Source organism: Aythya ferina, assembly GCF_964211825.1.
Source record: "Aythya ferina genome assembly, chromosome: 7".
In the NCBI taxonomy this organism is placed as follows: Eukaryota; Metazoa; Chordata; class Aves; order Anseriformes; family Anatidae; genus Aythya; species Aythya ferina.
Window position 1 is genome coordinate 22,598,406 of NC_140302.1, and position 13,033 is coordinate 22,611,438.

The window sequence follows — 13,033 nt, forward strand, 5'->3', positions numbered from 1 at the left end:
TGTTGATAGGAAAGTCTCGTGGGGAGGTCTATTTTTAGTAACAAGTATCTAGACCATAGAAGTTTGCTATATACAGACTGATGAATAATTAATCTTGGCACTCCCCCTGGCATGGCACCAATGGAGTTAAACACAGCCCAAGGAGCTGTGATTGCTCCACCTTTATATTCCATCTGACAGTTCTCTTTCTTTCCCTGGATTGTCATGTAGCCCTTTTGCTTTGTCTGTTCATATTACACAGTAGCTCCTCTGGTGTCTCTTTCAATTTTTTCCATACAAACGCATTCCCTGTGATACATTCAAATTTGTGCACAGGAGACTTCCTCAGGCTCACTGTTGCTTTGGCACACTTACCTTTATACATAAATAATTTAATATTATAGGTTAAAAAATACAATGCCATCCCCAAATAGTACGATCATCTATAAAAATTAATTTTCACAATGTACATCTTAATAGACTGCCAACATAAAATTTCCTTTGTGCAGAACTTCCAAATTCTGTAGCTTCACTGGTTTCAGTGTTTGCATTGGCAAATGGAGGAATTTACACTAACACAAACTGATAGTGACAAAGCCTTTAATAAGGAATTAGATCCAAATTTGTGAGAAAGGACCGTACCTCTTCTCAGGTTAGGCAGAGGAAGAAACCACTACTGCACATGGTCCCTCGTACTACGGGGCATACATGTAGATGGATAGTACTATATGGATAAGGACTTGGCACATGTTTTGGTTTCAAAGGATTATTGGCAGGTAATGTTTGGTATCAGAGTTCAAGTTTTGCAAATGAGAAGTTAACATTGCCTTGAATAACTCTTTAGCGCCCCTCCTCTTTCCCCTGACACCACTGGATGTGATTGGAGCTGACACCCACAGTTGTGTGTTTGAATAGCTCTATTCAGTGCGAGGTTACAGTTTACATGTCAACTTCCCATACCTAAAAAGCATGAAACACTTGATTATGTTTGTCAGCCCATCCTGAGTTTTTATTTCACTACGAAATTTACTGGAAAAGAAACATCAAACACTTGATTTTCCTTTTTCTGATCTCTTTTAAAAAGTTACAAAAAAAAACAAAACACAACACCTTAACGAATAATGTAAATCCCCTCCCCTCCAAAGGACTTGTATATCTATATCAGTAATAGCTTATAATGTAGAAATGTCTACTTTGAGAACTTTGCACAACTAAGTTCTATCTTGTTAATTTTCAGTTTTAGTCTCTTTGACTTTAAAATATATAAATCCATTATAAACAAAACCACATATGAAAAGAATGATATAATCTATATAATTTCCACACAAAAAATTAAACATTTAAAATGAATGAATTCTGAAAGGAACAGCTTTGAGTGTTATTGACTGAAAAAGCAGATGGTGCAAGGCTACATTAGTGTCACAGAGCATTACCTTCATTCTTAGTAGGAAAGATGGCACCTCAGTGATGCACAGGGATTTTTTTTTCATTGCCTTCTAGGTGGTTCGAGTCATAAAACACACACAAAAAACCACCTTGTTTCTTACTGAAGTTATGTAGTGAAGAAATTAATGTATCTCTGATTTACTCTTTGCATATAGATTGCTTCTCTAGGGGGAAAATTCAGCTTAAGACAGATAAGTCATTTAAGTCTCACCTAAAACCTTAAAATAGAGTGTAAGTATGACTTAAATTATGCATGAACCTTTAGCTAGCCTTTGCAGAAGGGCAAACTCAGTTTCTTTAACTCTGAAGTATTAGACTTTACCTGTTTTCAGTTAAAGGAGCATGAAGGTCTGACACATGAAGACACCTGTCATTTTCAACCTACTCTCTTTCCAGAGGCCCAGATCTTTTTCTATCATATAGCCATGTAAAGCATACTTGTAAAAAACATTTTTTTTTTTCCAAACAACAATATTTACAATTATCCAAATCCTATCATAACAAAATATGGAAATCTGTGAGCCCAGTGACTTCTATAAGGGTCACAGTACCTCTGGCTCCAGGCTACAGGAGGTTCCCCAAACCCAGAGGGCAGAAGTCAGGATGAAGCAAAGAGACAGCCACCTTCTCTCTTGCCCAGTTAAGTTTTTTTTTTTTTTTTTTTAAACTAGAAGACACAAACAAACCAATAAAAGGGATCGTATTCATTGCAGAAATGTACTTCATAAAAATAAAATTATTTTTTATTAACCAGCTTGTTTTCAGTTCACTTTAAAGTGGTCTCAAGTACAAGATATTTTACTGGACAGGCTATGGGAATATTTAATACACACCTTTTTCCATCTGTACTAGAGGTCACCCTTGCCTCTTAAACTGTTACCCATCTTCTTAAGCACACAGGAATGGACAAACCTGTTCTGGCCTCCCTGTGACAAAGCCAGGGAGCATTCCCAATCCGTTATGGCATTTTAATCTCCATTAATTTTCACCTACTTTGAAAGAGACTCCTCTGACAAAGTTCAACATTCAGAGTCTGTGTAAGCATTCCCTGGGGTTTTCTGTTCAGCCAGACACTGAATGTGTGTCTGAATGACACCTCATGGAGAACAGCTGTACTTCAGCGGGAAGAAGGAACTAGACGACCTCACAAGTCTTTCATTGATCTAACTGCTGCTGCGTTATCAAGGTTAAAATAATTTATACTGAACTGCCATCTGAGGCTGGGCCTTGGTCCAAGCATGCACATCAGCCCACAGTATTTTTTTTTTTTTTTTTTTTTTTTTTTTACTAAAGATGCTGCTGAGAGTGCCAGCACTCGCCCTGGCTACCTCTAAATTTCTCACAGCTTTCAGAAGAGAAGAAAGCTTACAACTATACTTGTGGTGGCACAACTGCCTTTGGATGTTCCTAATCCAGGGACCCCCTAACCATAAATCAAAGACAAACAGCAAAGCTGTCTTGCAGACAAAGAGGGGGCTCTGGAGACCTCTGCAAACTGCCTTGCACCATTTACCTTTCTGTGCTAATTAGAAACTGGCACAAGACTGTGGAGAAGAATCACATGCTTCCAGTATTTCCATCATACCTGTCTTTCATATCACAGTTGTGGAAACTTATATAGGACAATTAGGGAGGAGAATTTTAATTTGGGGGCACTATATTTTTAAAAATAATTAGTTTTACCTACAGGAATATACTAATCTATGATGGGGGGTGGCAGGACTTCTAGGATTTTTTTAAAATAAAACATGACTTGAGCAAAACTAATGAGAAACTGTAAAACTGAAAGTAGCCACCAGAGACAGCTCATTTGGTTCCAAATGGTCAGTAGCTTCATTTACTTTGGCAAAAATACTGAATGAATATGGATGTTTACAGACTTCAAACATGCTGCTGCTTAAATATTAGTATATATTTAGATGACAGCAGAGAATTTATTTGCTTGCCTTTAAAGATTTAAATTGATAACAGAAAAAATAGATGAGAAAGCGCTCCTACAGTAACTTCTGTAGCAAGAGCAAAATGACTCAGACCCGACACAAAGGGTCCATATGACAATACAAGACTGTAGCCATGCATATACATAAGAGCATTACAGGCAGTCACAGTGAGTACATTTGGACACTATTCTCACTATTGTTCTAATGAATGGAATCAAAACAGTCCCCTTCAAAGCAGCAAACATGCATGCTTTGAATAATCCATTCAGCCCTAGTCAAATTCGCAGATGAGCTTTCGGCGTCTGAACACAGGCTGAGAAAGAACATCTTATTTAATATTGAAATGAGAGGAGACAAGAAGAGAAAATGAGGTCCCAGATACCCATTTTTGATGGGTCCAGTTATGACTCTGAAATTCAGTAGCCTGTAAAACAGTGAAGAGATGGGAAAATGTCGTTTGAAAAGACAATACTTTGAGTATCTAATCAAGACTTTTTATATCCTTGAAAAGGCTCCTGTTTTAACAATTGTTTTACTGTTACTATTATCATTTAATACCCTAATTAATCTCATATGTACAAACTACCTAAGGGGGGATAGGAAACATTTTTCTCTTTCTTAGCTGACAGTAACAACTACTTAAGCTGAAACTACCTTTTGCTTTCTTTGATGTTTTTGGTTTCCTGGGTTATGCAGTCTTTAAATCTTCTGGTCTTCTTCACTGGTCTTCTGCAGAGGCTAAGCCTGTACAGGCTAAGCATCCTGGTGATGAGCAGCAATTGCTAGCAGGCATTAACCCCAAGTTAGACACTCCTTGGATAAAGGTAGGATTTAACTCATCTACTTTAGCCTTCTGAAAGTTAAGGATGTGATATGACCAAACTGTTTAGGCTATCTTTTTATAATGAGTGGAGAGAACAAGGTTCCCAGAAAAGGTAATTAGACCTGCCCATCTCAGGAAGTGATCACTTGCTAATTGCAAATGCTCATCTTTTGCCCATAAGGTCAGCTGTTGTCTCTCTGAAGGTGATAAGCTTAGTTTGGATACCTTATACTTAAATGGCTATAATTAGAGCATTTAAAGGATTAATCTCTACTAAGTTTCACATAAAAAAAAGCACTCATCTCTTCCAAAGGCCCTTTTTTCAGTGAAAGTACATACTACAGGGATGAAGCTCATGCTGAAGTGAAGGTCAACATTGCATGCTGTCTGCCCATTGGAAGTCCCAGCTTATGTATGAAGGGATGTTGAGGTTCAGAATGTTGGAAAATAATGATATTCTGACTCCTCCTATATTGGTCACTCCTGGAGGTAAAGCTGAGTCACCAGGAAGTCCCAACTTACATATTTAAATAAATAAATAAATAAATCAGCTTTTGAATATTTATAAATGGATTTTTTTTTCTTTCCCCTAGTGACAACCTAGACAAATGGAAATAGGCTGGTTACTTGAGCAGAAATTAAATGGAATGCTAAGAAGTGGAAGGTTTCCTCTTCTTTGTGGGTTAATGAGACCCTGTAGGACAGCAAGAAGGTGATTTTAACTGTTCTGATTAGCTTGACCTAAAAGCCATTTATGATTCATACATAGAAAGTTTTAATTTAAAATGATTAAATTTATGATCAAATACAGACTAGTTAACAGTAGACATTTTAAAATACCCTCTTCACAGCATCTTCTGCTCCTTCCAACACCAAGCCAGCTTTCATCAAATATAACGTCCTGGGCTGTTAATGAGTCCCACCAGCAATCTTGTATGTTACCACACTGGATAGTCTTTCAGCACTCTTAAGTGACATCTTTAAATGTACTGGACATAAATTCAAGATCAACATGTCACACCCTTTCTTATTCTTCCCTCCTGACCAACAAAGTCTTCTCTCTGGAGGTGTCCTGTGCTTCACTTGCTGGTGAAAACTCCTGGAAAGGCATTTGCTGAAAGCCTTCACTGCATGGGGGAGCACTGCTGTACATCTGCTTTGAGAAAGCTGTCTTTGAAACCTGTCAGCAATTATTTTGTTATAGATGAACACTGTCCACACCGATTTTTTCTCTTATTGCTAGCTAGATACTTTTGTTAGTGGTACAACTTAATTTCTGATGGGGAACTACTGTTTAATCAGGGACATTTCAATCTAATCTAAAAACTTATAATAAAAACAATCTGTCCTTCTATCATGGCAGTTCTCTTCCTATTGAATACTGTGAAGCCAGAGATATAAGACTCTTCAGATGATTAGAGGGTAGATTTGAAGCTGATTTCAACAAGCAGTACTTTGAATTGAAATTTAAACTGCGGGTTCTGCTATAATGAGAACAACAGATTGGAGAAATAAGAGAAAGATGCAAGACATATGTAATGTAAGTCAGTACGTTAAGTAATTTTGCATGTGTAAAAGCTCCCTTTATATATGTTAGAAATGTATTTGGGCAAGGGGTATCAAATAGGCATAGTAGTCAGTTCCACATTTTTTGTTGTTAGTACATAGCCTGAAGTCTTCTCTAAACCAGAAAAAAAAAAAATTTAAAAATCTCCTTAATGTGGTCATTGTCCTATAGCAAATTAGTGGAGATCATCAAATCATTCATTCTACTGAAGGCCATTTCCCATCTATTTCATTTGCACAATGCTCTATCTAGTTAAAGCTGGGTCAAACTAAAGTGAGTAACTAATGGACTGAAACACTGAATTTTTTATAGAAAAGTTCCTGAACTCAAAATATAATGTCTCAGATACAAGACCAAATGATAGATCATAGCATTTTCTTGAGGACATTAAAGATAGATTATGATGTGATTTATCCATGTCTGTTTTCTTCTGTGAGAAAAAAAAAAAAAAATGTTGAAGGGATTGCATTGATAGGATATAACAAAGACCAAGTCAAATCCCAAATTTGGGATTATAATTTGGGAAGAAAAGTGTGTGTGTGTGCCTGCCTGTGTGAATATTATAAAATTAGTAATAAAAATATAATCCCACCAAATACCATTCAGGTAATATTTCAATTCAAAAGCAATGATTACTAACCTATAATCTAAGCAGATTTTAAAACAATACAGGCTCTGGCACATGTTTGCACATACAATGCCAAGTTTACCAGCAAGTGACTGCTGAGATTTGCTTACATTCATTTGTAACATATTTTACACTTGCATGTGTGAAACAGGCACAGAGTCTCATATTTCTGTTTGGACACGATACTGACAGTGTTCTTCTGGCTTCTAATAGCTATATTAATATCACAAACGAGGGATCATAATTCTGCAGGGGTCCCAGGACACATTTAACACACATCTACATGCTCAGCTACAGGCAGACGTTAGGTTGCTCTGCCAAACCAGTGGGAGGCAGATGAAATCTCTCTAGACAAGCCGGCAATTTACTTTGCCTGAGGTAACAGACTGTGCAATGCACCACCAGACTGGACACATGCATGACCATGTAATTTCTCATTTCAGAATTGTTACTCAACTTAAACAGCTTTCATAAAAAAAAAAAAAAAAAAAAAAAAAAGGTCTGTGCTGTTCACCTGAGTATTGCCTTGAAAACCAACACTGACACTAGAAATACATGTTAATTAGTGAGTAGAAGTACAAGTGTGTTTTTGATCCAGAATCAACTATACGAAAGTCATATAAATTACTTCTACAGTCTCAGAACCTGGAATAAAAATAAATAAATAAATAAATAAATAAATAAATAAATAAATAAATAAAAAAGAAAAGCTAAGAAACTGGCAAAACCAGAATCACAATAATGATGATAGAGCTGGGGGAAAGAGCAAACAACATAGCAAAATAAATTTGCTTAGCTTACCCAAAAGTAAATGAAAAGTTGGATTGATATTAAATATATTTATCTTTAGAAAGGGAATCTCCTACACGCTAAGAATGATCTCAGTAGGGATCAAAATACTCACTGGAAACTGAAAACAAAAAATTCACATTGCAAAGACAGTATAGATTTAACATTAATGACTGAAACATTAGTGAAACAAGAAGTGGTGAATTGCTTTTTGAATGATTTACTTTAAACAAAAACAATTGTTGGGCTCTGACATATCAGTCAGTGTAGGTAGTCACTTGTGCATTCAAACTCGATGTAAACATGAGTTATATAAGCACCTGTTCTTAGGAATGGATAATTTAGTAATACCAATGTTACACTTGCTGCTAAAAACAACCAGGTCTCTGAGGCTCCATGAACAGCAAGGAGAATAAATGGCTGTGCTTTCTCTTTTCCATATTTGTGCAGATAACCTCTATCCTTAATTTATGTTTTCTTTGCTTTCTCAAAGCAATGTGCAGATTATGCATAATTTATGGATAAGAAGAAAAATAATGCTTTGTCTATAAAATATAATTAGAATTTCCCACAATACCTGACATCCTGAAGGAAATAATTCCCTCTTCAGATAAACATGAGCCAGTAGGACAGGCCCTTTTCTTACAAGGTAGCCAGGGCTGGATTTTCAGAGGTATTTGGTACAACAGCTCTTATTAAAATTGTTTTTGATATACAACTGTAAACATTATATATAGCCATATATCATGTCAAATTTGGTCTCCTAAGACCTTTGAAAATGTGAAGCCATCAGTATACCTGAGGCTTAATTATGTATTAACTTCCTCATAATGCAACAGAACCTTTATATTCCCAAAAGCTAATTTTATTGTTATGGCTTTCGACCTACAGCTGTAAGATGTTATTTTTTTGTCCTTGAAAAACTTAAAATGAAAATCTGCTTCTCACTTTAAGGTGATTTTTCCCCATCGATTTCTAACAATTAAAATGGAATGTTTTTCAGATTTCAATTGCCCATGTTATTTATTGGAAAAATGTATATTTTCTTCAAAATTTTATATTGAGAAGGAAATTTTATACTGGGAAGTAGTTTGAGATCTGTTTATAATAATGTTTGAAGCTTATTTTTGTCATTTTTTTTCTTTTAAAGGAGAAATATCCTTTGTTTGTCCTGAATAATGACCAAGTTGTTTGTCTCCCTGTTCAGTTTATATTGTCTGATGTTCTAAGGGGAATGACTTACAGTTCAGAGGGATTGAAGTTATGATCATCGCAAGCTTTTATTTTTGGTGAAATAAACACATTTCTCTGTTCTCCCTCTAGCCTCTAAGCACTGACAACAGGTATGCTGACAACTCTCAGGACTATAAATGTGTGCTGGAGAAAGTCAATGGGAAAGATACAAAGAGCTCTTTGCTATTGTTAGAAATTTTCTTAAACAAAATCTAGTGGGCAAGAAGCGCAATTTTCACAACTGCAGCCATTCTATCATCCAAATCAAATTTGTTCAGTCCACCTTTGTGCTGGAATCTATGAAGATTAAGTGAAAAAAACAAACAAAAGAAAAACAACTATAACATTTAGAAATGAGATTTTTCCTGTATGCTAAGTAGTTTCTTGCAGTTTGCCATTTATGAAATTCAAGTAACTTAAATAACACAGCCTCCTGGTTAGTACACCTGTCTCTGTCAGCAAACTCCAAAAAGCCAGTGTGCTGGAACCTCTTGCTCAGACTTCATGCTTCCATTCATTGCCATCAGTGTGACCTTTCACTGTCTCACAACAGACTAGTTGGCCTTCAGCGGACTAATGTGCCAAAATCTGTAGGTTTAACTATGCCTGTACATTACTGTGCAGCTGCATTAGCCTTTATATGGTCAACATCCCCAGTTTCATCCTCATTAAGTGTTACAGCACTTTTCCCTTTAATATTAACAACCTTTTTCCCCTCACCATTATGGTGAGGGGAGAAACGGGTGAAAGCAGAAGTTTTGCCAGGAAAAACAGGTGAAAGCAGAAGTGGCATTTCCACGCCTGCAAGACAGACAGCACAGTCGACAAGATGCTGTGTTGGTGACAGACTGAAGGAATCTTGGCTGGGTAACATGAGGCACAAAACAAGCCAATATTCAGCCTCCACTACCAGAAAACAGATATATATGATATTTTTCCATTTTCCACTCATCACATTGCATACCTTAGTACTTTGTTATCTGTAGCAAGTACAGCCAGCGTCAGTAAATTCTGACCTCTGTCATGCAATGGGACCATGGTCTTTTGTAATCCTGGAACAGGACAATGAAAATAAAGGTCAATTGTCTCTTTGTATCATTCCTGTAAACTGCAGAATTATTATAGCAGTCACAGTAGTTTTAAAGCAACCTTAAGAAGAGATTCTACCAGAACTGCTTCCGTAATTCTGAATTCAGCTCCAGGAGACAAATAAACACAAACGAATCTGCATCTCAGGGCCAACAAAGGAAAAAAAAAAAAAAAAGTATCTCTCATAATATCAGCTTATTAAACTAGATATAAAATAAGAAAGGAAGGGGAATGGAAAGGACAGAAAGAGAGAAAGTCATTCCATCCATTATTGTTCTTCCTCTTTATAACTTCAAGTTTGCGTTAACAAAATACAATTGAGCTCATCGTTACTAAAGAACCTTTAAAACACTCACATAATTTTCCTCCTGTCTGTAGTTTCCATGAAACAGATGCATGTGCATATTAAGTTATATTTTATGATTCATCTGGGGGCAACTTAACTGAGACACATCTTTTTGTTTGCTATCAGAAAAGCCTGGATTGAATTTCTTTTCAGCAAATAAATTCTTAGTGAATGACAGAGTAAGAACTTCATTTCCCCAAGTTGCAAAATTATTTCTTCTGCACTATAGCCAGTCAATGCAATGCATAGCCAGGCTCTTATAAGCTGTCAAGGTACAACCTTAAGGTCACCCATTCTGACTCCACTTAGTGCATTAACAGAAGTATGCAGTAAAATAGTTTCAGCTGTGAGTTGGCAGTTTTAATTGACAATTTGCAGGTTGCTCTCAATGGGGCATAGCTTCTATCTGGCCATCAACTCACTAACTTATTTTAGAAGCTTTCCTAATGTGGTTAAGTGCTTCCCTTCTGCAAGGTGATGCCGAGAGAGCCCAGACAGCTATAGCTGATGCATTTAGCCTTGAGTTTCAGCAGTAAGGTGATGGCTGGAATAAAAGTATTGAGGAATTTCTGTAGTGCTCGGCCACAGCATGCTGCAGTCATCAATCCTGAGCACTGCATGGGGGACACCTAGCACTAGCAGCATGGGATTGTTTTTAGTGAAGACAGAGTAAGTTAGATTGCCCTTTATAACCAAAAACTTACATTTGGATTAAACACAGCCAGATGAGTGCTGTGAAGACCTGGCTGGTTTTTCTATCACTCAGGTTGTCTTTTCCTATCTCTAGCATCAGCTTAAGCATCTTGAATAGCAGAGATATTTCATTCCATCACAATATATATTTGCAAAATAAAAAGTTCTGCAAGTAGGTCTCCAACAGACAGGTCATTAAGGTTTAGTGTAATCTAAGAAAGACAATGGGTTTATAGATCTTATCATAGTGGAAGTTACTTTTTGTATAGCATTGCTTATGTAAGAAGTGCCAGCATGCTTCATGAAACTTCAAGGTCTGATAACTCATACTCTTGATGTTTGAAATACCGTTATACAGTCATGCACTTGGTCATTTTGTTTTCAGCTTTTGCAGATTGCTAGATGCCAGAGTAACTCAGCTTTCACTGAAAAATACTGACATCTACTTCTGAGGGCAAAAAATATCTCAGTAACACTAAGTGATTCAGAGATGTCCACTTGAATATGCAGACTGAAACACTAGCTTTAAAAACAGTGAGAATCTCTTCTGTTCATCTCCCATTTATCAAACTTCAGAGGGAAATAAAAGCAATTAACATTACAGCAATAAGCATAACCATTTTAAGTCCCTTTTATTATATGACTGCAGGAGTATGCATCCATCTAACTACATTTTTTTTTTGTCTCAATAACATATTGTGTCTCCATAGTAACATTCTATACATAAATGACCATTTCATCTGGGAAACTCTATTTTTAATCAAATAATTCTTCATCATTTTACATTTTTCTTCTAAATGCATTCAAAAATATTTCAAAAAACATTGTACCGAGACTTACGTATTCTAAGTGCATACATTGTGGCACAGTGCAGTCAGAAACCAAATTACTGACAAGGTATGCATGATCAAGGAATAGAAAAATGGATACTTCACAGAGAAAGTGGAAATCACCTTTTTCTGTAAAGAATGAAAAATATCATTGTTAGTCAGTGCCATAACTCCAAATCACCTCATTTCTCTTGGATGCAAAGGTCACCTGAAGTGACCATCTTAATTATCAAATCACAGTTTTACGTATTCACTATGTTCTTTGCCTTTGCTCTGGTGTGTCTGTATACAGAATGTTGCTGAGAAATTAAATCTTCTAGTGATTAAGGATCTTTTATCCTTTACTTGTACTGGTCTAAGTCCAGTTGGTTTTATGCCAGCGTTATCATTTATGGTACAATAATTCTTTTCTTTTCCGTGTGTTACTACTCCTTCCAGCCTTGATTTATTTTGTCTAAACAAGCCAAGATAATTTTTTTAATCACACTTTCTTCTGCCTTCAAGTGGTTTTACATATTGTCCATCTGTACTCTTCAGGTCAAATAAGAAAAAAGCTCTATCCTCAAACTGGTTATCAAAATATCTTTTTCTTAAAAAAGTTAAGAAGAACAGTGTATTGTGTTGTAGATACATTTGAACTACTGCCTGATATTTTTTTAGCTGCCTGACATGTCTGAACACTTTTTGTTTCTTCCCTATTACACTAGTGACTCACAGACATCCCAAGGATGTCAAGTTTTCAAATGTTTAACTCCAAATACATAACTATTGTTTCCCTTCCCAGATGTATGGCTTTGTTATAACTCCTTTGTTCAGTGAAAAAATCTTTTACTTACCATAGCCAGATATTCTTACTTTCTGCCATTATTAGCAATATTTATTTTAAAGCCTGTTTCTAGAAGGTCAAAATCTCCCATAAAGACAGTAAATCTCTCCTAGTGCTAATATTTCTCTTTCTAATAATGTTATGGAGATCTTTATCCAGCACAAATTAAACTCTAGGGGGCTAAAGCAGACATCCAGCATTATCCAAACCTTTTTATGATCCTTTCTTAAATTGTTTTTGAATCAAACTTATCCATTTTATCATGTTATCTTCTTCTTTTTTTTTTTTTTTAGCTTAGCACATTATGAATTTATAATACTCTTTCACTACCCCGCCTTTTGCCTGTAGCTTTCCTGAACAATGTGTACTCTTCCTATTTATGTTGCACCCTATCATTATTATTCTACCTCAACTGGATTACCCTAATTATAGCTGACTTGACATCCTGCACCATAACTCAGCTTCCTCTTTTATTGTCCAGATGATTTTCATTCCTACACTAACATTGCGATTGCTTCACAGCAGCCCCATATGATTTCATAGCTAGGTTGGGGATATTTTATTCATGGCATTGCTCACCTGACAGTTTGACAGTTGTCGCCAGCTTTCTGTCTGCTCCAGATTTCTCAGATGGCTCTTTCCTTGCAGTGTTTTCACTGACCTGTGTCACCATGGCATATAGAGTGGACAGAGATGGAATAAAACAGACCATAATGTAAACATCCAACAAATATCCTTTCCCAAAGAGTTTTGAGATGCCTACAGATGGGAAAGAGGACAAGAAGAATATATTTTGAAATCCAAGGTTGGTCATTTCTAAAGGGCTTCACTTGCTCATAAAATA

General features: G+C 36.2%; 1 long non-coding RNA gene across 3 annotated transcripts in view; it reads right to left on the bottom strand.

The window, feature by feature from the left end:
- Positions 1–13,033, bottom strand: part of LOC311439775 — a 40,140-nt gene that overhangs the window by 12,538 nt on the left and 14,569 nt on the right. For 2 of the 3 annotated variants that reach the window (XR_014694992.1, XR_014694993.1), the window contains exons 2-4: positions 12,769–12,850; positions 11,374–11,492; positions 9,370–9,457 (exon numbers count right to left, since the gene is read on the bottom strand). This is a non-coding gene — a long non-coding RNA (uncharacterized lncRNA). Of the gene's footprint in view, positions 1–9,369; positions 9,458–11,373; positions 11,493–12,768; positions 12,949–13,033 lie in introns of all 3 variants that reach the window. The other variant, XR_014694994.1, reaches the window with a different exon arrangement.